Source organism: Lissotriton helveticus, chromosome 8 (assembly GCF_964261635.1).
Source record: "Lissotriton helveticus chromosome 8, aLisHel1.1, whole genome shotgun sequence".
Taxonomy (NCBI): Eukaryota; Metazoa; Chordata; class Amphibia; order Caudata; family Salamandridae; genus Lissotriton; species Lissotriton helveticus.
Window position 1 is genome coordinate 1513434630 of NC_136069.1, and position 21595 is coordinate 1513456224.

The 21595-nt window shown below is 42.9% G+C and overlaps 1 long non-coding RNA gene across 3 annotated transcripts in view; it reads right to left on the reverse strand.

Moving 5' to 3' along the window:
• Nucleotides 1–21595, reverse strand: part of LOC144772034 (uncharacterized) — an 83160-nt gene that overhangs the window by 40526 nt on the left and 21039 nt on the right. For 2 of the 3 annotated variants that reach the window (XR_013599606.1, XR_013599608.1), the window contains exons 4-5: nucleotides 9725–9932; nucleotides 7919–9333 (exon numbers count right to left, since the gene is read on the reverse strand). This is a non-coding gene — a long non-coding RNA (uncharacterized LOC144772034). The remainder of the gene's footprint in view (nucleotides 1–7918; nucleotides 9334–9724; nucleotides 9933–21595) is intronic. The other variant, XR_013599607.1, reaches the window with a different exon arrangement.

Genomic DNA, 21595 nt, shown 5'->3' on the forward strand with positions numbered 1-21595 from the left:
GACAATGCAGCGCAAAATAACTCGATGCAGGACCCAGCATCAAGGACATAAGGTACAATTCTCCTCAAGCCTAACTTGACCCTGTATCCGGCCCATACTTCATCTTAGACAACCTGAACATGAGACTTTGTCTCTGTCCATCACGACTAGACAACCAAAGGCTGGCAGAGAACCCTAGACCCACGTCCAAGAGTATAGGAGTAGGATGGCTTCATTTGGCAGGGTAGACTCACAGATGACAGAGTCCAGATGCAGGAACAAAGTTGCGGAAGCCTTCTGTCCCTGAGGCTCAAGTCAGGAGGCCAGCCAAATATACCATGGAGTAACTCTGGGGTTCTGGGTTCAAGAAATGCATGTCCAGTCCTTCTCACCCAGGCAAGAGAGCAGCGGGCAGCAGGTCCGCAGAAAAAGGCTGCACGGCAGCAGTCCAGCAAGGCAGTAGTGCTGTAGGGCAGCAGTACAGCAGAGGGATGTTTCTTCCACCGCACAGTAGTCCTTCTTCCTTGCAGAGTATCCACAGGTTCAGAAGTGTACTGAAGAGTTGGTGTCTGAGGCCCAGGATTTATACTCAGTTGTGCCTTTGAAAGGGGACAAGCTTCTAGAGGTTTAGTACCTTGTGAAAGCAAATACCTTTTATTTATAGTGTCTGGTGTTTGTGTTTAGGGCGCTTCAATGTCTATTCATATTTTTTTTAATTGATTTGAAATTAGTGAGGTTTCAACACATGTGGTGCGGTCCATTGATTCTCTCTGATGTGTTTCCATTAGATTATAGTTTTTGAAATGCTTTCTCATCCTGTTCACAATATTTGGGTATGCTTCTCTTACCAGTTTTCCTGTCATCATATCTGCTTAGTTATCAAGTTTGTTGAGGCTTGGACATTTTTTCTTATCCACAAATACTGTTCAAATGAGAGAATATTTCACTGGGTTTTTGGGTGTTGACTTCTGTAATACAATACTGCATTGTGATCTGTGGGTTTTACGAACAACTCTGTGATCAGGCTATTTTCTAGGCCTGGGAGCAGCTCGCAGAGTTCTGCTACGTGGAACTCCACAGAGCGACCCAAAAAACTCTGCTAGATTGCGTGGAATTCCACTGACGGGCTGATCTGCTCAACGCACCGGTTCTCACTACGTTTTTGACGTTCAGTGATGCAATTCATGTTCTCGTGCTAGAAACTGCAGTTCTCCTGGGTGAGGTCATTTTGTTTTCTGTCTGTGCATGGTGCTGTTTAATCCACCCTCCATCTTTTTAATTATTCCCCTATCTGACTCATCCACCCCTCATTTTCCTTTTTTGTATCTTTGTTTCTTTGTGTTTGTGTATTTTACGTTCTTGTCATTTTGTGTGTGACTTTTAGTACTTCTTTGTCTTTCCTTTTACATCTTTAGTTTTTCCTTTCTTCTGTCTCCTATTGCTTCTTTTTTTGACCAGTCAGACCATGGCAGAGCAGACGACAAGGGTGAGAGAGGGAGCGGCAGGGCTGGTGCGGCTACATGCCACACACCTTGTGATCATCGGTGCCACCAAGGGGTGCAGCTCTGAACCATTTTCTCAGAGGTGACTGCACGTGTGGCACAACATCCCCTCCATGGTGGCAGCACATGGTGAGCCTGGCAGTGGATACTGCCTGTGGGAGCATCTGCTGCTGTGGGGGAGGTTGTGCTGGTGTGCACCAACAGCAGTTGGCACACTGCTGGGCAGATATCCTAAACAGGGAGCAGAACATGCTCAAACTTCTGGGCATTGAGGTTATGGGGCTTGATGAGTAATTATTTAATTGTTGTGTTCTTTCTATGCTAATCTTTCTTTTGAAAATAGCATGATGCTCACACTCAGAGGTAACTTAAGTTGAGGTTACAAATATTATGTGATCCTGCCAGGTGCTTGCCGTTACCTAATCATACTCATTGACCCTACTTGGGCTGATTATTTAAGTCATGCAGACTCCTCTATACTGTAACTAAGATAGTGGTAGTAGTACTATCAGTAAGTTAGTGTTCTCTGTACCTTTCTTTATGTATCTCAAGCAGTCCCAAGCAATCTCCCAGTGATGTGCAGTATGCATCTATGCATTGAAAAAAGGGAGACTGAGTTAGCCCATCAAAGGGGTTTGAGACGGAGAATGAGAGGAAAAGGAAAGATTATTTGTTACAATGCATTAGTAATTCAAGGTTTAGGAAATTGGGAATAGGGCTTAGGAAATTAGGAATAGGTCAACTCCATACAAGCACTATAGATGATTAGATAAAAAAAAGTATGATGTTATTGCATTTGCCTGTCAAAATATTTTAGTGAAGATTATTATCCCCTTCCGTGCTCCCGTCGGCCAACGGCTGACGGGAGAACTCCCTCCCAATGCTGCGAACGGCTAACGGCCGACACAGCCCCGCCCACTCATTAGAACGCCCGCACCGCGGTAGAATTGCCGCCACATTTTAGGCATTAACTGTGCTACTAAGAGGGCTAGAAGCATGAAGGCGGGTTTAGAAGCCAGGTTGCCACCACAAGTGCAGTGGCAGGTGGAAGTCCCACCGCCACCGCTACCACCAATGCCATGGCAGACCCGATGGATTTGCTGGCCCCAGTAAGTTCTCTTGTTAATATTATTATTTGCTTACATTTTTACTTTTTATTTTTGTTTTACTGTGCCTGTCTCCTAATTTTTGCTAACACCTCTTCATTCTATCTAATCCCTGCATTATCTTAGTTAGTTTCTGTATTTCAAGTTTCTGTAATTGACTTCCTGCTGTCTGTACTAGTCTATCAATAGTTTCCTTTCTTCTGCTGTGTCAGTAAGCCTTCCCTTTCCCCTTCTATATCTTTTGGACTGGTGTTATAAGACTAAGAGAACAAATTTTAGGGCTATTTCTCTACTGTGAAGATTACATGCCCAAATAAGCAATTCATGCATGTTTGTTGAGAGGCTTTCTTTTTCTTGCTCATGCTCAAACAGTGAAACTAGAGAGTGCCCATGGTCATGGGCGGACCTCCGAATGTAGTGTATGTATTATCATTAATTTGTTTATTAGTATAACAGCAATTTCAATGACAGGGCAGCAATAGTATGAGGACAAGTCCATTGCTTTTGACAACCAAGGCAATATTTCCTCCATTGACAAATTATTTCAACCCTTCATTGTGCTTCGGTGACTCAGAGTCATCATAGGTCTGCCCCTCCATTACAGAACATTACAGAACATTTTTGCTTGTCTTGACTACCTAGCTTTGCAACCATTGCCAGCCAACAAAATGCCCAATGTGATATTTTTGATACAAGATGCTGCAATCGAAATGTAGTGATGTATTGTGGTTATATTTTGTTAAACAAAAATAATGAGGGGAGGCCCAGCTGGCATTTAAAATGTGTAACGTTTTTTCTAGCCACACAGACCTCTAGTGCAAGGGCCAGCGACAGTGGAGCAGACATGGGGGCAGTTGAAGGAGAAGTATTAGCTGCAGCAGGAATGGGCAGTGATAAGTCACGTTGCTTGCTGATTGACAATTACTTGTATACTCACTGGAAAAGCATTGTGAGCCCCCACTTCAGCAGCTACAGCAGGGGTTGAGTTCTTATGACCTCTTCTATCTACAACTCAACAGACAAAAGCTCATAATGAACACTTAAAATGATGGGTTGATGAAAAAAGATGGAAGGAGAAAGGATGGGTGAAATGTTGTATGAGTGAAAGGATGAATGGGTGGGGGAAAAGATGTGTTAGAGAGTGATAGGATGCATGGATAGGTGAAGGATAGATGAAAGGGTATGTGGGTGAAAGAATGCCTGCATGGGTGGGTGGGTGAAAGGGTGGAAGGGTTGCAGGGTAAAAGGAATGCTCGGGTGGGTTAAAGCAGAATGGGTGAAAGGATGTGTAAATGGATGGATTGTAGAAAGGATGGTTGTGAGTCATAGACAGTGAAATTCATGGATGGGTGTATATATATGGATGTATGGGTGGATCTGAATGGTGAAAGACTGGAAGAGAGAATTTAAAGCTTAAATGGTAGCTGTCAAAGGGTGAAGAATATTAGAACAATAAAAGGATGAATAAGTATTTGTTTGGATGAAGAAACAAACAAGCTCTTCTGGAGAAGGGCATTGACACCTACGTTGCTTGCTTGAAATGTTTTCATCAAAGCTTTGGTTGAAAGTGTGGAGGCTATTTCTGTCTACTCTCTTGACTAACTGTATTTGTTAAGTGAGGCAGATATGTATCCCATACATCATCGATCATCACCTCCATGCCCATAGCAACCATGATCTACCTGCTGCATGGCTCAATTTGGTACTGCAATGTTAGCTGTGCAATGTCCATCTGCTTCAGTTAATGAGACCTTTACAAAGATTTCAATGCATGGCAGCTCAGTCCATCACCACCCCCTTTTGTCCTGCTCAGTCCATCACCACCCCCTTTTGTACTGCTCAGTCCATCACCACCCCCTTTTGTATCGCTCAGTCCATCACCACCCCCTTTTGTACCGCTCAGTCCATCACCACCCCCTTTTGTACCGCTCAGTCCATCACCACCCCCTTTTGTACAGCTTTGGCCGCCATAAGTGTGGCAGGGTATGCTCAGACGTGAGTCCCTTGCTCACTTTGCCACTGGATTCAAGCAAGCCGGGCTGAAGACGGCTGTAATGCCAGAAACCGGTCCTCGGAAGCTTGTTTCCGGTCCAGGGAAGGCATGGCTTGGCAGTTCGGGCTGGACTGTTCCCATGAGGCACAGGGTCAGACTGATTTGCATATAGCCATGTCTGAACTGGGGTGGCAGAGTGGGCTAAAGAACGGTGATGGATCAAACCCAGATCTTTTGACTGGGTGTGAGTGTTTGATTGGTTCAGATGCTCAGTCCATCACCACCCCCTTTTGAACAGCATGGCTCAATTTGGCACTGCAATGTTAGCTGTGCAATGTCCGTCTGCTTCAGTTAATGAGGCCTTTACAAAGTTTTCAATGCATGGCAAATCAAAAAACGAGGGGTGTTTCCAGTGCCTACTCAGTCACTTTCTAGTCTTTCACTTATTTATTCTTTCCTACGTTCTGTCCCAGCCAACCAAATTGTTTTTTAAATCCATTCTTGGCATGTGACACATTTTCCTGCTCAAATGATTTATATATTTCATGGCTTCAATAAAGGATTTACGCTTGCTCAAATGTTTCCCTTTCCACATTCATCAACTACAGTGATTGACACTAGCCAAAACATTAGGCACATGATGATCATTGACACCCCACTGTTCTGTAGTAAAATCTCTAATTACCCTGCCTAATCCCTCTAATTTACTATGCAGTAGAGTAAGCTAAGTTTCCTTTCCTTACCACCAAGCGAATGTAATTATTGGAAAAAACTATAAATTGTGGTAGAGGGCGAAGCCAGGGAGTAAATTGGGAATAGGTGCCTTAAGTTTTGCCGGATGTGATAGTCCATGATCAATGTGCCAAATACAATCTATATATTCCATTCCAAAATCCTTTCCCTGTACTGCAGTGCATCTTTTTTCCCATTGTCTACTTATGGCAGACAGGATATCCACATTTTATACATGATATCATAGTATCATTATTATTTATCTACCTCATTGGAATCAGGGTAAAATTGAAAGGCATTTTGGAGAAGAGCAGGACCCTTTGGTAATTGAAGGAGATAAATGTACATTACAGCTGCCCCAGATGCAGACTGAAGAGGATAGCAAAGTACTTGACTATTGTCATGCAAGTTAGCATATCTGGAATTAAAGTAAGATAATAGTCCATTACAACTGCCCCAGCTATAGACTGCAGAGATTAGCAAAGTACTGACTAACAAAGTGCAAGCTAGCATATCTCCATTAATTTAGCACAAAAAGAATACTTGTACTCCATAGTACATTATGCCGGACCCATTAATGAGAGGCAATTTATTTAGATTTTTCAACACAAAATGACTGCTTAGTTTCTTCTTAGGAAATCCTTTAAAAGAAAAAAAAGATAACTGTTGTTTAACCCCTTCCACGCTCATGACGAGCTCAGCTCGTCATGAAGTACACCTCTTGTACTCTCATGACGAGCTGAGCTCGTCATGAACAATGGGTTTTTTAATTTTCCAGCGCACAGCGGGAAAATGCACCGCATGGAGGCGGTTAAACCGGTGTGCTGCTTATCAAACGTTAATTCCTGTTGCCTTTTATGTGAGGCATGTGTGAGCAGTACAACTTTCTGTGACTCTGATCACATCACATTTTAATGGCCCTAGAAGACCATCAATGTACTGCTGCTATGCCACGATGAAATTTTAAGCAAGTGCTTTCACAGAGCATTATTTACAATTTGTCTTTTTTCTTTCTTGATGCATCTACCCCTGCTGGTTGCTCATATATGCGGCTGTAGATAGCAGCCCAGCTGTGGCAGAAGAGGCTGGAGGCTGATATATTCCATATAGGTACCCCAATATAGGCCCGGGTAGCATTGTAACCCTTCACCTATATTCTTCCCTACATTTCATACATAACGGTTTAAAGGGACTGACCTTTTACCAAGATAAGACACTGCATTCAGAACACTGGTTTTCCCTAGTTCAAAATATCATACATTATGCATGAGGATTCTTGGGATCACAGCAGGACTACCATCTCCTGAATAATATCTATGTATAAAGTTCATGCGCGACGTCATCCTAAATCTGACACAGTGAAGCAGCGAGTTAGGACCCCTGGGGAGACCTACGGGTATAAATACATCACATCTTGCTAAGACAGACAGAGGTGACCGAGACATCGCGGTGAACACAATGACCAAAGACGCTGAGGGTCCTGCATGCAGACACTCCAGCTCGCAGTAGTCTAAAAAGATCCCTGGTGGGGTGTCTAACTCAAGACCAGGATTGGGTCCCACAGTCTCTCACTTGAGGTAATGGGGTTGACTTTATCCTAGAGGAATTCTTGGCCGAACACCTACACCCATGCTAGGTACACTTAGGTACATCTAGTTAGGGAGGCATCGTAGAAGTACGCATCTTTTTATTGTCATGTATTTAATAAACGTATATGTATTCATGATTATTGCAAGATCGTTGAGCTTTACCATCCATTTGCTTTTATAGTACTGCTAATCATTTATATCTTTTACTGTCTAACGGACGTTGCCGCTCATCTATTTTACACCAGAAAGAACTGTTCAGTAAATAGTTATTGAAATTGCCCAGCCTGTTTATTCTGTGTATCTCTTTAAGACAAAGTAGGCACAAGTGAGTGAGCGAAAGGTAGTATATTTTTTCCACGATCCTAAGGGATCAGGTCTGTCATGTTCGATGGTTTCCAAAAACTATTCTCTTCTTGGTAAGAGGAGATTATAGTGGCACTGTGAGCTAGCTGATACAGAAGGCCAACATACCCGGTGGGGGTGTTCAGAATCAGTCTGATACCAATCCTACAGTGTATTCTGTCTGAATGCGCAGATTCTGTAGGGTTTTATAGGAACTACACGACAAGGCCCTACAGGTCAGATTTCAGGAGCTGATGGTCCTGTAGGAGGAGGAGGGGGGTAGGAGGCAGCTGACACTGCCCAGTGCCCCAGTCAACTGCCAGTGCCTAAACAAGGAAAGTCAAAGTAGTACTATCTCCAGTAGAAGGTAGTTAATTTACTTACAACGTAGCTTACTTTTACATTGCACCGCTGCCTTTTCGTACAGCCTGTTTTTCATCTGGTTTTCAAAGTGTATATTTATGGTATACCAGTTAGTTATAGTTAGTAAAACCCATGTTCTACTACTGTCTGTAACTATATTACTGATTGAACATTAGGGGGTATGGTATGCTGCCATTGCGTATATTGCTACAACATTCTGGATAAACAAGGAAAGTCAAAGTAATACTATCTGCAGTAGAAAGTTGTTACTTACTAATTAAACTAGTTCACTTCACACCATAGTTCTCTTACCTGGCTAGTGCGTTAACAGGAAAGGAATCACAACAAGCAAGGTCCCTCTCCATCCTAGGTGAGCTCCGACTGTAGGTTTCATCAAAAGGATTATCCATCGAAGGCAAATAAATTCAAAGAAAAACACAATTAGTGGGTTATATATTATCATAGCTTTACAAAGAGTGAGACAAAAGTACTAACAACATGACACAATGAAGAAAAGAATACTTGATATTATACCACAAACTAGCAATAGTAACTTCATCTGAGCACTGGGGAGCTAGCATTTAACTTAAAACTAAAGTTACAAAATCCTTAAGTCAGGAGGAGAGGTGGACTCAGAGACAGGAGTGCATTCAACACGGTTAGGCGTTTATGCAACTCAAGGCCTGAATGATGATGTTGACAAATGATGTTCTCTATATATAATCAAATGCCTTTATGCGTGAGAGTTGGCTCTTGCTTGGGTAATAGAAGATCCCGCAGTGAGTTGGTATCGATTTTACCAAATCCGCCCCACCAAGTGTGCAGTCCATTTATGGACTAAATTAAGTCACATCTCAATAAATCATGTAGCCCAGGAGAAGGGGATTAGGGATTTGAAGAATTAATGGGAAAAGGCATTAGGGGAAAGGTCTGACAAAGACAAACACAACACAACAACATAATATTTATCAGAGCAATGAGCTGCAGATCATCAACAAGCTGTAGCAGAAGGGAATTAAGAAAGTAGTAAGACAGTTCAGTAAATGCTTTGCAAACAGTCCTTCAGTTTTAGAGACCCAAGTTATTCATATATCTAAATGCTTTGTCATCTATGTTTGAAAAACACACATTATGGAGTAGGGAACATTTTGAAAGTGTAGTCTTAGTGTGCTGAGGGGCTGTACAGAGTGATAAGTGCCTGGATAGTGCAGGCCCAAGCAATGTGCATCCAACCGGTTTCTTGAGATTGAACAGTGACAGAAGCATCTGGGTTATGGAGGGAATGCAAATGGAGGGCAAAAAGGAAGCATGTAGGTTTGGTCACTCAAAGGCTTAAAAATGGGTTGTTGCACTACCAAAGCTGGGGTGCCAGGATGGAACATTTGATGGGCAAGGAGATGGGGTGCTACTGAGAGGTCAAAAAAGGTGCCGGAGGCACAGAAATATGGGGATTGCTGTCCTACAGAGAGGGGGTTAAAGTCCATAATTATGTTTACTGTACAACGCAGACTAAATTTTGTGCAGTCTGGCTCCCTCTGTAATTAGTGAACCCACACAGTTCTATAAATTATAATTGGTAAAAGAAAGGTGATACTGTTTAACCAAATTGGGCAGTACATCTGCATTCTTCTTTGAATGTCTGTCTTGGATGCCTGGCTGATCTGGTCCTGTACGGTAAGCAGGAGTGTTATTGAGCTTTTCACCTTTCATGTAGGATGAGAAAAGACCTGCAAATTGCAAAACAGAAACGATATTGTAGAGTCAAGGAGAAGGAGCAATGGTAACCTTAATGAGGAGGGTACCAACTACCATGACTCAGAGGCAGAGAAAGAGCACAGACTATTGCAATCATTCATTTTATTACTCATGGCCGATCGATTAACTGAGAAGTACGAGCAATTTACAACCAATCACAGACAAGTAGCTGCACGTACTTGGCTGATCAATCTTAAAACTGTCCTCATAATAATTTACTCAGTGCGTGCATCATGTGATGATGATGATGTGGCATCATAATACAAGTCTGTCTTACAAACAACAGGTCTCCGACTGCAACCAAATAAGAGTTGATTCACATTTGAGACAGCACACTCCGTATCGTTTCCCAAATCAACACACCTCTTTCCAGTCAACAGAGCTGAGTAGGCCTCAGAGTCATCACTATGTTGGTTTCCATTTGAAGTCGATAGACTCAATCAATACTTTCTTTCTTATGGCTGTTGAGGTAGTACCACCCTGAGTCCTTTCATTCTCCTTCTCCTGACTCCGAGTAACTAATCAGTCCAACTCTATCCTGACTTGAGAGCAGTAGACTGGTAGTGCACCTCTGTTGAAGAATAAGAAGAGAAGCAGAATCTGAGCATAATTTTGTGTACATTTCTGTTTGTTAACTAAAGTGACTTCTCAGGTCCCCGAAGAACCTGAAAAAAAGAGTGGTACCAGCAAGCAAATCTCGCTAAGTGTGAAAGGGCCAATCACCTTCAGGAAAAATGATCACCCATCAGGCCCCAAGCATTGCAAATCAGCAAAATCAAGTTTACAAATTAATAAAAACCCTCCCTTACTGTCTGCCACCACATGAATTATCAATCATCACTGACGATCACTCAATATTATGTCACTCATTGGTGCAATAGTTAGTTACCTGTTCCAATCCAGGCACAGTGATAGGTAGGTCAGTTAGGTACACATTTGAAACTCTTCTTTGATGCAGAGAACACATTGGAATTTGGTAAATCAAATGATGTATACTGTGGCAGTCCTTCTAGGATGAAAAAAGTATCGACATGGGAGGGCAGCAGGCATTCAATAACCTTGTAGGGAATTGGGAGGCTTCCTCACTACACACTCCAATCCGGCCATACGTATGCCTAAAAATGGAGGACTGAATAATTTAAACACAAACATAATTTTCTACTAGATATATCCTTTTTTGGGGGGCAAAGCAGTTGCATGAAAAATAATTAAAAAATTCTCTGGTGGCCTATTCAGTCAAAGAAGTAGTTTGTCTTTAAACACAGTGGTTCACCTAGAAGTTGGGGAGCTAACGTACATGAGTCTGACTCTGTCCAATCGTCCTCCTCCTGTGATATTTCAGGAAGGGTGTAATTGTGTGGCATAAATTGTTGGTTCATTTTGATCATGTTCAATCTATTCCCATTTTGAGATGAGAGACTGGACCTTCTCACTCTGATGACTGTGCTAGCTGCACTGAACACATGCTTAGCAGACACACTGGCTACCGGACAGGCCAGATGCTTAATTGCCAGCCTGATGAGCTGTGGCTATTGGCACAACTTCACACACTAATGCACCAATGGGTTTTGATCCACATAGACATCTATTAGGTCATCCAGATGCACATGGACAATCCTCTCTATGGGCATTGGTACTGCCACTTGCAAAACCTATTTTGCTTTTGCCTTTGCACTGGACTTCTGCCTTACCTTTTGATACCAATAAATACAGAGGTTGTGGTTGATTCTTGTATTCCTGTTGTGGTTACCGTCAGTCTTTTTGATTCTGATGTTGCCTTCTGTGAGACAACAGGACTGTCCTCTCTGGAAGTTAAAGGTAGCAGCCCAGAACTACTTCCAGTGAAAGGGATTCTATGTTCCAGCCGTTCGTCTTTCAGAACTCTGACTCACTGAACAATCCTTGTCTTGTATTCTGAAACAACCCCTTCTCAAAAAAGAATCAAAGTAGCCAGTAATTTCTTGTAACATGGATCCGGTATTGTGGCACAGATGTACTCTTTGGATGACCCGATGTCTCTTTGCAGCCTTCTATTCTCAGTCAAACAAAGTATTAAGCTCTGAACAAAGGTATTTGCATCTTCATTTTCATTGTTCACAGCTGCAAACCTGGCAGACACACTTTTTAAATAATCCCTTAGCAAAAAAAAAACTGGATACCTTGGCGCATCGTATTATCCTCCTTGCTAACTTCCCGGGTGTAAACTCAAAAGGAAGCAGCATCTCTGTCAGGCATTTGACTACATCCCATTTCTCCATCCCAATGGTCATGCTTCTAGTTGCATCCCCTTCTCTTTGCATGGCATACTCTTTGATCAGTTTGTACTGGTCAAACAGAAGTTGCAACATCTAATAGATTAAGTTCCAACGTGTTAGCACCTGCTGTATGAGGACTTTAACTTGTACTCTATTAGCATGATGAATGATCTTCACTTGCTACCGAGTTTTAAAAGAATAGTTGAAATGAGTGCAGATTCTTCTGCAGATGGTCAGTAAGTTGCAGACTAGGTCTTTTTTTTTCAGAAAGTCTTGCACAGTCAGTGTGATACAATGCGCCAAACTCTGGACCCTTTAATACTCTCAATCTGCCTTTGCCTTAACTATATTACTGCTAGTGTCCGTGGCAACAAATTCCATTCCAAGACCTCTTCAGTGCAGCCATTCAAACACCTTGCTTTTAAAGTATTACAGTATGTTTGCAGCAGTATGGTATTTCTCCATGGCAAGCGTGGCTACTGTTGCATGCCACAGAATGCCCTTAGAAGTATCTTCAGTACTAAGACCAGTAGATATCTGTTGCCTAACCCCCACAAAAGTGATACAGTGGTGCAGTGATGCACATGTAATCAGTGGCTTGACAAATGGTCCACATGTCTATCATCAGGTGGATATTCTGAACGGCACTCTGCTGCAAAGCTTATCCAACCATCTCCAGCATATCATTCTGGAGTACTGGAACATGCACTCTGGCAAAGTAGGTCCTGCTGGGAACCTTCCATTTCAATGGTCGCAGGACTATTACGACATAGTCCTCTCACCCCGGGCACAGGACGATTGCTGGATCTCCAGCTGTGTTTAATACAAACGTGGCTTCGTAGTAATTGTTTATATGTGAATTTATTCCATCATCATAATTCACATTAGTCAGAAAGGTTTACATGTCAAATGCTTCTTTCAACGTCATGTGTTTGATTCCCAAATTAATCATATCCAATGCATTTCGGTGCATCTAGCACCTTCATCAGGGAAATCTGTAAATTAATTAAACAACATAAAACTTGCTTTAACCTCCATTGTACTTTGTAGTTCATGATATTTAACATTGCCACCCTCTTTACATTTAGTTGCGTTAATTTTCACAATTGCATTTCATGGTTCAATCATGCATAACTGCGCTGCCACGTGAAACATTTTGCAAACTGAATACATTCAAGCGCTACCGCGTAAAACATTCTGCCAGCTTAACTCAATCTATACTTAGCGTTCAGTGACACAATGTATCGCTACTGTTGAACTCGTACTGCGGTACTAATATGCTGTTTAACTACGCGCTTTCATGGTTTCTGAGCCGCTCGCTCGCTTGCATGCATTAACGCCGGTTATATTGAATATATAAAACGCAACTGACTCTGGCTCATGCTGGTACTCCAAACGCTCACCTGGTTCGTTGAGTTAACCGCTTGTGTTAGCTCCTTGCTGCATTTTCTAATGGCGCCGGGCTCAACTGTGTTGGTTTTTCTACCCGTTATCTCGCGCATGCGCATTGCTATGTGCCGTTTTTTTCTCATCTTTATTAACGCTTCCTAAACGTTACCCTGACAATATACGTGAGTTTGACTGCGTGTGAATTTTAGCTGCGCGCCCTTACTATATGGTGCCTGACAAGGTTTAAACAATATATAAGCAATATATAAGGAACTTCAATAAACTGCACTATGTTGCACATGTCATGAATTTTACAGTTCAACCAAAAAAGTTCACATATGATTATAAATAGCACAGAAATTCTGTTCGATCATTAAGCCCATTGGGCTTCAGGCTGTTCAAGTAGTAAATCCAATGATTCTCTCTTTTGAGTAAGTTTTTTTTGTTACTTGTTCCCTCTGTTTTGGGCACGATTTCCAATATGCAGGCTCGCAGTTGGCTTATGTGATGGTTTTTTTCTTTGAAATGGACTGCCACCGTTGATTTTATGGATTCAGTTCTTATATTGCTTTTGTGTTCTGTAAGGCGCGTTTTCAATTTGCGCTCAGTGTGGCCTACATACACTGCGCCGCAGGGGCATTTCAACATATATATGATGTTCATTGTATCGCAAGTGCCATTAACTCTTAGCGGTATTTGGAAACCTTTCATTGGATGGGATATTACATTCCCCTTCATGATGTTGTGGCAGTTGCTGCAATTCATGCATTGAATGGTTCCGCGATAAGTGTTCTTTGGAGGCCGCTCAATTGGATGTTTCAACATTTCGCCTAAGTTTTTGGCTCTCGTAAATGCAAACAGTGGTTCTTCAGAAAAAATGCCTTTAAAATCCACTTCCAGTTTCAAAATTTGCCAATGCTTTCGAATGATGTTCTTAAATTGAGTGCTTACATTTGAGTACTTACTCACGCATGTTATTCTTTTGGTTACCTCCTTTGTTTTATTCATTAGAAGTTCCTCTCTGGATGGTTGTTGTGCTCTAGTTAGTGCTGGTTGTATCGTTCCTTCAGGGTATCCCCTGTCTTGAAACCTGTTTGCCATTATTGTCAATTGGTCTTGACATTGTTTTGTTTGTGAGACCACTCTTCGTACCCTGAGAAACAGTGAAAATGGCAGATGTGTCTTCAGGGGTAGGGGGTGATGGCTTTCGAATTTCAGTAGATTGTTTCTGTCGGTTGGCTTCCGATAGAGGTTAGTATGAAACTGATTTTCACTCCTGGTGATTTCTACATCCAGAAATTGAATCTTCGTGGTGCTCATTTGCCACGTGAAGCTTATCCTTTCATTCCTGCTGTTCAATCTGTCTAGTTCACGGTGTAAAGTTGCCTCGTCTCCTTTCCAAATTAGAAAGATATCATCGATGAATCTTACATACATCGATAATTGGCTGGCCCATTCTTGTCGTTGATGGATATGCAAGTTTTCGAAATCAGTCACAAACAAATTAGCATACGCCGGTGCGGCGCAGTTGCCCATGGATGTACCACTCCGTTGAATGAACCATCGTCGTTGGTATTCAAAGTAACTGTTCATCAAAGAAAACTCCATTAGTTCCATTAGAAATATTTGCAAATGTTGCTCATACGAACTGTTCAATAATGCTTTTTCTATGGCTTCCAGGCCTTCTTTGTGGGGTATGGACGTATAGAGTGCCCTAACGTCAATAGTTACCATTGTTACTTGCTCTGATGTTGTCAAGCTATGCAATTTTCTCAAAAAGTCGGTGGTGTCCTTTATGTATGAGGCTGATTGTAGCACAAGTGGTTGCAAATATTTATCGATGAACTTCCCCACTGGCTCGTGGAGGCTGCCTTTCGTGGAAACTATCGGGCGGCAGGGTGGATTATTTAAGTCTTTATGGACCTTGGGTACCATATATATGACTGGGCTCTTTGGATTTTCTTGGGTTAGATATTGTTTGGTTTTGTCTGTTATGGTTCCCATGTCTCGTGCTCTTGATAGTATATCAAACAGGATTTTTCGAATTTCTTCCGTAGGATTGTAGTCAATTTCTATGTATAAGGTATCATCCTCTATGTGCTCCTTAATCACTGTCTCATAATACGATTTGTTCAAAATGACCATTGCCCCTCCCTTGTCGGCCTTTTGGCATACAATTTTGTCATTTTTCGCCAGTGCTTGTATGGTACCATATTCTTTGTTAGTCATATTCTTCTGTTTAGGAATCTTCTTGGTGTTGACTTTTTCTATTTCTTGTTTGCATAAAGTTTCAAATAGGTCGATTGTCTTATGACTTACTGGTGGCATGTAAGTACTAGTGGATTTTAATCCTCTTAACTCATCTGGTTTCTCTGATGCGGGTTCCGTGAGAACATTGTCAAAAAAATGTCTGAGTCTTATTTTTCGCGTCAATTTAAATAAGCTCACCTCTAGTTCCAATTTATTCAAATAAATGGGCAACTGCGCCGCACCGGCGTATGCTAATTTGTTTATGACTGATTTCGAAAACTTGCATATCCATCAACGACAAGAATGGGCCAGCCAATTATCGATGTATGTAAGATTCATCGATGATATCTTTCTAATTTGGAAAGGAGACGAGGCAACTTTACACCGTGAACTAGACAGATTGAACAGCAGGAATGAAAGGATAAGCTTCACGTGGCAAATGAGCACCACGAAGATTCAATTTCTGGATGTAGAAATCACCAGGAGTGAAAATCAGTTTCATACTAACCTCTATCGGAAGCCAACCGACAGAAACAATCTACTGAAATTCGAAAGCCATCACCCCCTACCCCTGAAGACACATCTGCCATTTTCACTGTTTCTCAGGGTACGAAGAGTGGTCTCACAAACAAAACAATGTCAAGACCAATTGACAATAATGGCAAACAGGTTTCAAGACAGGGGATACCCTGAAGGAACGATACAACCAGCACTAACTAGAGCACAACAACCATCCAGAGAGGAACTTCTAATGAATAAAACAAAGGAGGTAACCAAAAGAATAACATGCGTGAGTAAGTACTCAAATGTAAGCACTCAATTTAAGAACATCATTCGAAAGCATTGGCAAATTTTGAAACTGGAAGTGGATTTTAAAGGCATTTTTTCTGAAGAACCACTGTTTGCATTTACGAGAGCCAAAAACTTAGGCGAAATGTTGAAACATCCAATTGAGCGGCCTCCAAAGAACACTTATCGCGGAACCATTCAATGCATGAATTGCAGCAACTGCCACAACATCATGAAGGGGAATGTAATATCCCATCCAATGAAAGGTTTCCAAATACCGCTAAGAGTTAATGGCACTTGCGATACAATGAACATCATATATATGTTGAAATGCCCCTGCGGCGCAGTGTATGTAGGCCACACTGAGCGCAAATTGAAAACGCGCCTTACAGAACACAAAAGCAATATAAGAACTGAATCCATAAAATCAACGGTGGCAGTCCATTTCAAAGAAAAAAACCATCACATAAGCCAACTGCGAGCCTGCATATTGGAAATCGTGCTCAAAACAGAGGGAACAAGTAACAAAAAAAACTTACTCAATAGAGAGAATCATTGGATTTACTACTTGAACAGCCTGAAGCCCAATGGGCTTAATGATCGAACAGAATTTCTGTGCTATTTATAATCATATGTGAACTTTTTTGGTTGAACTGTAAAATTCATGACATGTGCAACATAGTGCAGTTTATTGAAGTTCCTTATATATTGCTTATATATTGTTTAAACCTTGTCAGGCACCATATAGTAAGGGCGCGCAGCTAAAATTCACACGCAGTCAAACTCACGTATATTGTCAGGGTAACGTTTAGGAAGCGTTAATAAAGATGAGAAAAAAACGGCACATAGCAATGCGCATGCGCGAGATAACGGGTAGAAAAACCAACACAGTTGAGCCCGGCGCCATTAGAAAATGCAGCAAGGAGCTAACACAAGCGGTTAACTCAACGAACCAGGTGAGCGTTTGGAGTACCAGCATGAGCCAGAGTCAGTTGCGTTTTATATATTCAATATAACCGGCGTTAATGCATGCAAGCGAGCGAGCGGCTCAGAAACCATGAAAGCGCGTAGTTAAACGGCATATTAGTACCGCAGTACGAGTTCAACAGTAGCGATACATTGTGTCACTGAACGCTAAGTATAGATTGAGTTAAGCTGGCAGAATGTTTTACGCAGTAGCGCTTGAATGTATTCAGTTTGCAAAATGTTTCACGTGGCAGCGCAGTTATGCATGATTGAACCATGAAATGCAATTGTGAAAATTAACGCAACTAAATGTAAAGAGGGTGGCAATGTTAAATATCATGAACTACAAAGTACAATGGAGGTTAAAGCAAGTTTTATGTTGTTTAATTAATTTACAGATTTCCCTGATGAAGGTGCTAGATGCACCGAAATGCATTGGATATGATTAATTTGGGAATCAAACACATGACGTTGAAAGAAGCATTTGACATGTAAACCTTTCTGACTAATGTGAATTATGATGATGGAATAAATTCACATATAAACAATTACTACGAAGCCACGTTTGTATTAAACACAGCTGGAGATCCAGCAATCGTCCTGTGCCCGGGGTGAGAGGACTATGTCGTAATAGTCCTGCGACCATTGGATTACTCAAGTACACTCAGGGAGGAGAGTGATACCCACGGAGCACGGTTAACTCAGAGAAAATTTGTGGTCTGTGCACATCCCACATCTTGAAGTAACCTTCCATTTCAGGCAGATAGCTGCCCAAACTCTAAAAGACCCACTCCTTCCTCAAAAGGAAAAAGGGAGGAGTTCCAGCGCTTACATTTTAGAAAGCTTCCTGTTGTACAAATGTGCAGTTGAGTGGTTGGGATTGTAGGGCCCCTCATGTCCCCAAGACATGCCTCTAATAGTATCCTGGATTGGTTTTCTGTACTGGTGCCACTCATGCAGGTGACCTGACTGAGAGAAAATGCACCAACATGTGGTAGACTCAGTGTGCGTCTCATTGCATAAAGATAGCACCCTGTTCATCCTCATCACCTTCACCTCCCACTGTCATTGGAGGCTCCAGAGCTGATTTTCCTCTCAAATCACCTTGACCACCACTATGTGCAGAAAGTTGATTACGGTGAGCCTCCCAGCAGAGTGTCTGATGTTTTTTCAAATGAGTCACTTGGTCTTCAGTACCATAGTGTGTAACAAGCTTACCTTGATTAATACCAGCATTACAAATTAAGCATATTGCAATGTTATCCTGCTGCTTGCTAATCGCAAAGAAGACTCATACTGAGGAGGTTTCTTTTTCAGTGGGCAACTGGTGCCACTGACAACACTTAAAGAACTGGAGATAGGCGGGTGTGTAGACGATTTGCTTTCTGCATTGCGGTCCTTACAAATATGGGAGCTGACAGTGGTGCCACATCCTCGGAGCAAGTTGAATAGGAGGGGTACTGTCGGTCTCGTCTGTGCCAGCTTCCACAATGGCTAGCTTGTCATTCTTATCCCATTCCATAATTGTAAGATTTTCAAGAACTTTCCTTTTCCTGAGCCTCTAATGATATGTCTTGGACTCAGCCGGTGTCCAGTCCGTGTCCTGCTTATCAGAGGGCGGGCTTGATGAAGATGATGAAGTACCCTTACTTTTTCTTGCTGGAGATCTAAAAGGCAAGGGTTGCAAAAGAATAGATGCTTACTCGGCAGAAAGCCCAACCTCCTGTTCTGCTCCTACTTTAGATAGATATATTGCTGGCTGCGGCTGTTAGACACTTTCCTTCAACGATTGGGTACTACTTTGCGAAAGAGACAAATCCAATTCAATATCATTGCACTTCGGAATAGACATGGTTGCAGTGGCTGCCTTGCTGATAAACATGGTCTTGGGTTGACGTTGAGGTGGTTCTGCTGATGTGGGAGTGCTGCTCCCAGGTTGCTCCGTGGAGGCAAGTGTGGCAAGCACACGACCCCTGAAACAGGTTTGGGCCAACATGTCAGTGCTGTAAATCTGTTTCTTCTTCTTCTCTTCCCCACTGGCCAGTTTCTTGGCAGTACCTTCCTTTGGAGCCATCTTGAAGATGTCAGTTGGCCATGGCACTTAGCGCACAAATGGAAGAGATTGGAGGACTCACATGACTGTCTGGAAGTACTGTGGGGGATGCGCACCTAAAAGCAAACAAGCAAGAAAAACATTTGGTGAAATGTGGCATTCTTGCTGTTTGAATTCGTACAGACAATATAATGTGGTGGGTTTACTTAAGTTGTCCTTATTATCCTAAATAATTAACAGCAATAGTTTATCCATTCCAAAGTCAAACCACAGCACAAGAAATAATATTTAATTTCTAATCAGGATAACAACATACAGATGTAACTGTTTGTTTTGTGTTAATTTAAGGGAGACACCTGTGGCATTAAGGGAGGTGCACAGGAAAAAGGAATAATGTTATTCTATGTTATAAAGGTATTTATATCGCGCACTGATACTCAAGAGTGTCCTGGCGCGTGGAGGAACAGTAACATGGGAGGCAGCAAGGGCTAGATAGATTGTTTAAACAGATGAGTTTTAGCCTCTTTTTGAAAGTGGACAGTTCCTTAGTATGCCGAAGGTCGTCTGGGAGCGCATTCCATAAAGTGGCGGCCTTGACCGTAAAGGACTGCCCCCCAAGGCGAGCTCACCGAAATCTGGGGATCACCAGCCGTCTTTGCAAAGCTGACCGAAGGGGACGGCTGGGAGTGTAGAAGGAGAGCCTGGAACTGATATAGGCAGGACCCAAACCATGGAGTGCCTTATGTGTCATGGTTAGTGCTTTAAAATGCACATGCTGGGCAACAGGCAACCAGTGCAGGTTGCTCAGCTGCTTGCGAACGCTAAGGCATCTCGGGGTGTTAAATAGAAGCCTGACTGCCGCATTCTGGATGACCTGTAGTTTTCCCAGGCGGTACCGTGGAATGCCAAGGTAAAGGGCGTTGGCGTAATCCAGGCGTGCCAATATAAGCGCCCTGGCCACCGACTCCCTAGCAGAACGGGGAAGCAGGGTAAAGAATCTCCTCAGGGCTTTAAGTGTGCCAAAGCACACCCCTGACAGACGCATGATTTGTTCATGGAAGCCTAAATCGCTCCCAAACCAGATTCCCAGGTTCTTAGCCACACCGCAGTCTCCTGAGGAACACGGAAACCCAGGAGGCCAGAGAGACTCTCTAAAAGCAGGTGGGAAATGGCCATAGAGGAGCACCTCCGATTTCTCTTCATTACATTGCAGGCTAGCCTGGGCTAGCCACAAAAATACCGATGAAAGGCACCGATGGGCCACCTCCGTCTGAAGATCATCTCCCTTCCATGTAAAGAGAAGCTGGGTGTCATCGGCGTAAGCCATAATTTTGGCGCCCAGCTTATCCGCCAAATAAATCAGGAGGGTAAGGTAGACATTGAACAAAAGGGGGCTCAATGTAGACACTTGTGGAACACCGGTGGCTACTATACTATCCAATGAAGAGAAGGGGGAATCCACACCTGTTGGGAACGGTTGTCCAAAAAGGATTTGACCCATTCCCAGGCCGTGCCAGTGATGCCAATGTCAGACAAGCAGGAGAGGAGCTGGAGGTGGGGTACAGTATCAAAGGCGGCAGAGAGGTCGAGTAAAATCAGAGCCGCCCTGCCGCCTGCATCCAGGCACTCCCTAATAGCCTCCGCGATTTCCACTAGCGCAGTCTCTGTGCTAAATGCTGTCCTAAACCCGGATTGCGCAGGGTGAAGAGCTCCCAAGGATTCCACAAATCTCTCCAGTTGTTTAAAGGCCACCTTCTCACAAACCTTAGCTAAGGCTGGGAGAAGGGAGATAGGGCGATAGTTGGAGAGAAGTGTGGCATCAGCAGAAGGTTTCTTAAGGAGAGGGAGACGTTTTGCGTGTTTCCATTGCATAGGCACCCTTCCAGATTGTAGTGAGTTATTAACCAATTTCGCGACCTCTGAGGCGACTATCTCTGCCACCCCACTCAAGACCCTAGCAGGGCAGGGGTCTGCGGGCGAACCAGATTGTAATGATTTAAGGATGGCTAAGACGTCTTTCTCCTCTGCTGAGGTAAAATGCGAAAAAAGTTGGTTGGGTATAGTGGTGCATGGGGCGAGAGGTATAGAAAGAGGGTATTGCCCTAGTGGGATGGTCCGTAGGCTGTCTCGTATTTTTTTAATCTCGGCGGTGAAAAAGTTAGATAGATCGTCACACCATTGGAATGAACTAGGAGAGGAGGGGAGTTCCGCAGCAGGTGATAGAAAGCTGCGGACAATGGTGAAAATTTCTTTTGCTGTTGTTGTTGGTTTTAGAAATTCTATCTGCAAAGAAATTGCCATCGGCTTCTTTGATAGCAGCGTAGTACTCCCTCTAAGCAGCGCGAAGTGCCACCTTCGCACGGGGGCAGTACTCCAGGCGCCATCCCCGCTCTAAATTTTTACATCCTAGTTTCAGTGATTTGAGGGAGTCGGTGAAACAAAGCTGAGAGGGAGAACTCCGGGGGAGGCCCTTATTGGGTGCCTGAGGGAGAGAGTTGACGGCCTCTCTAATCCAGTTCGAAAACTTTTCCA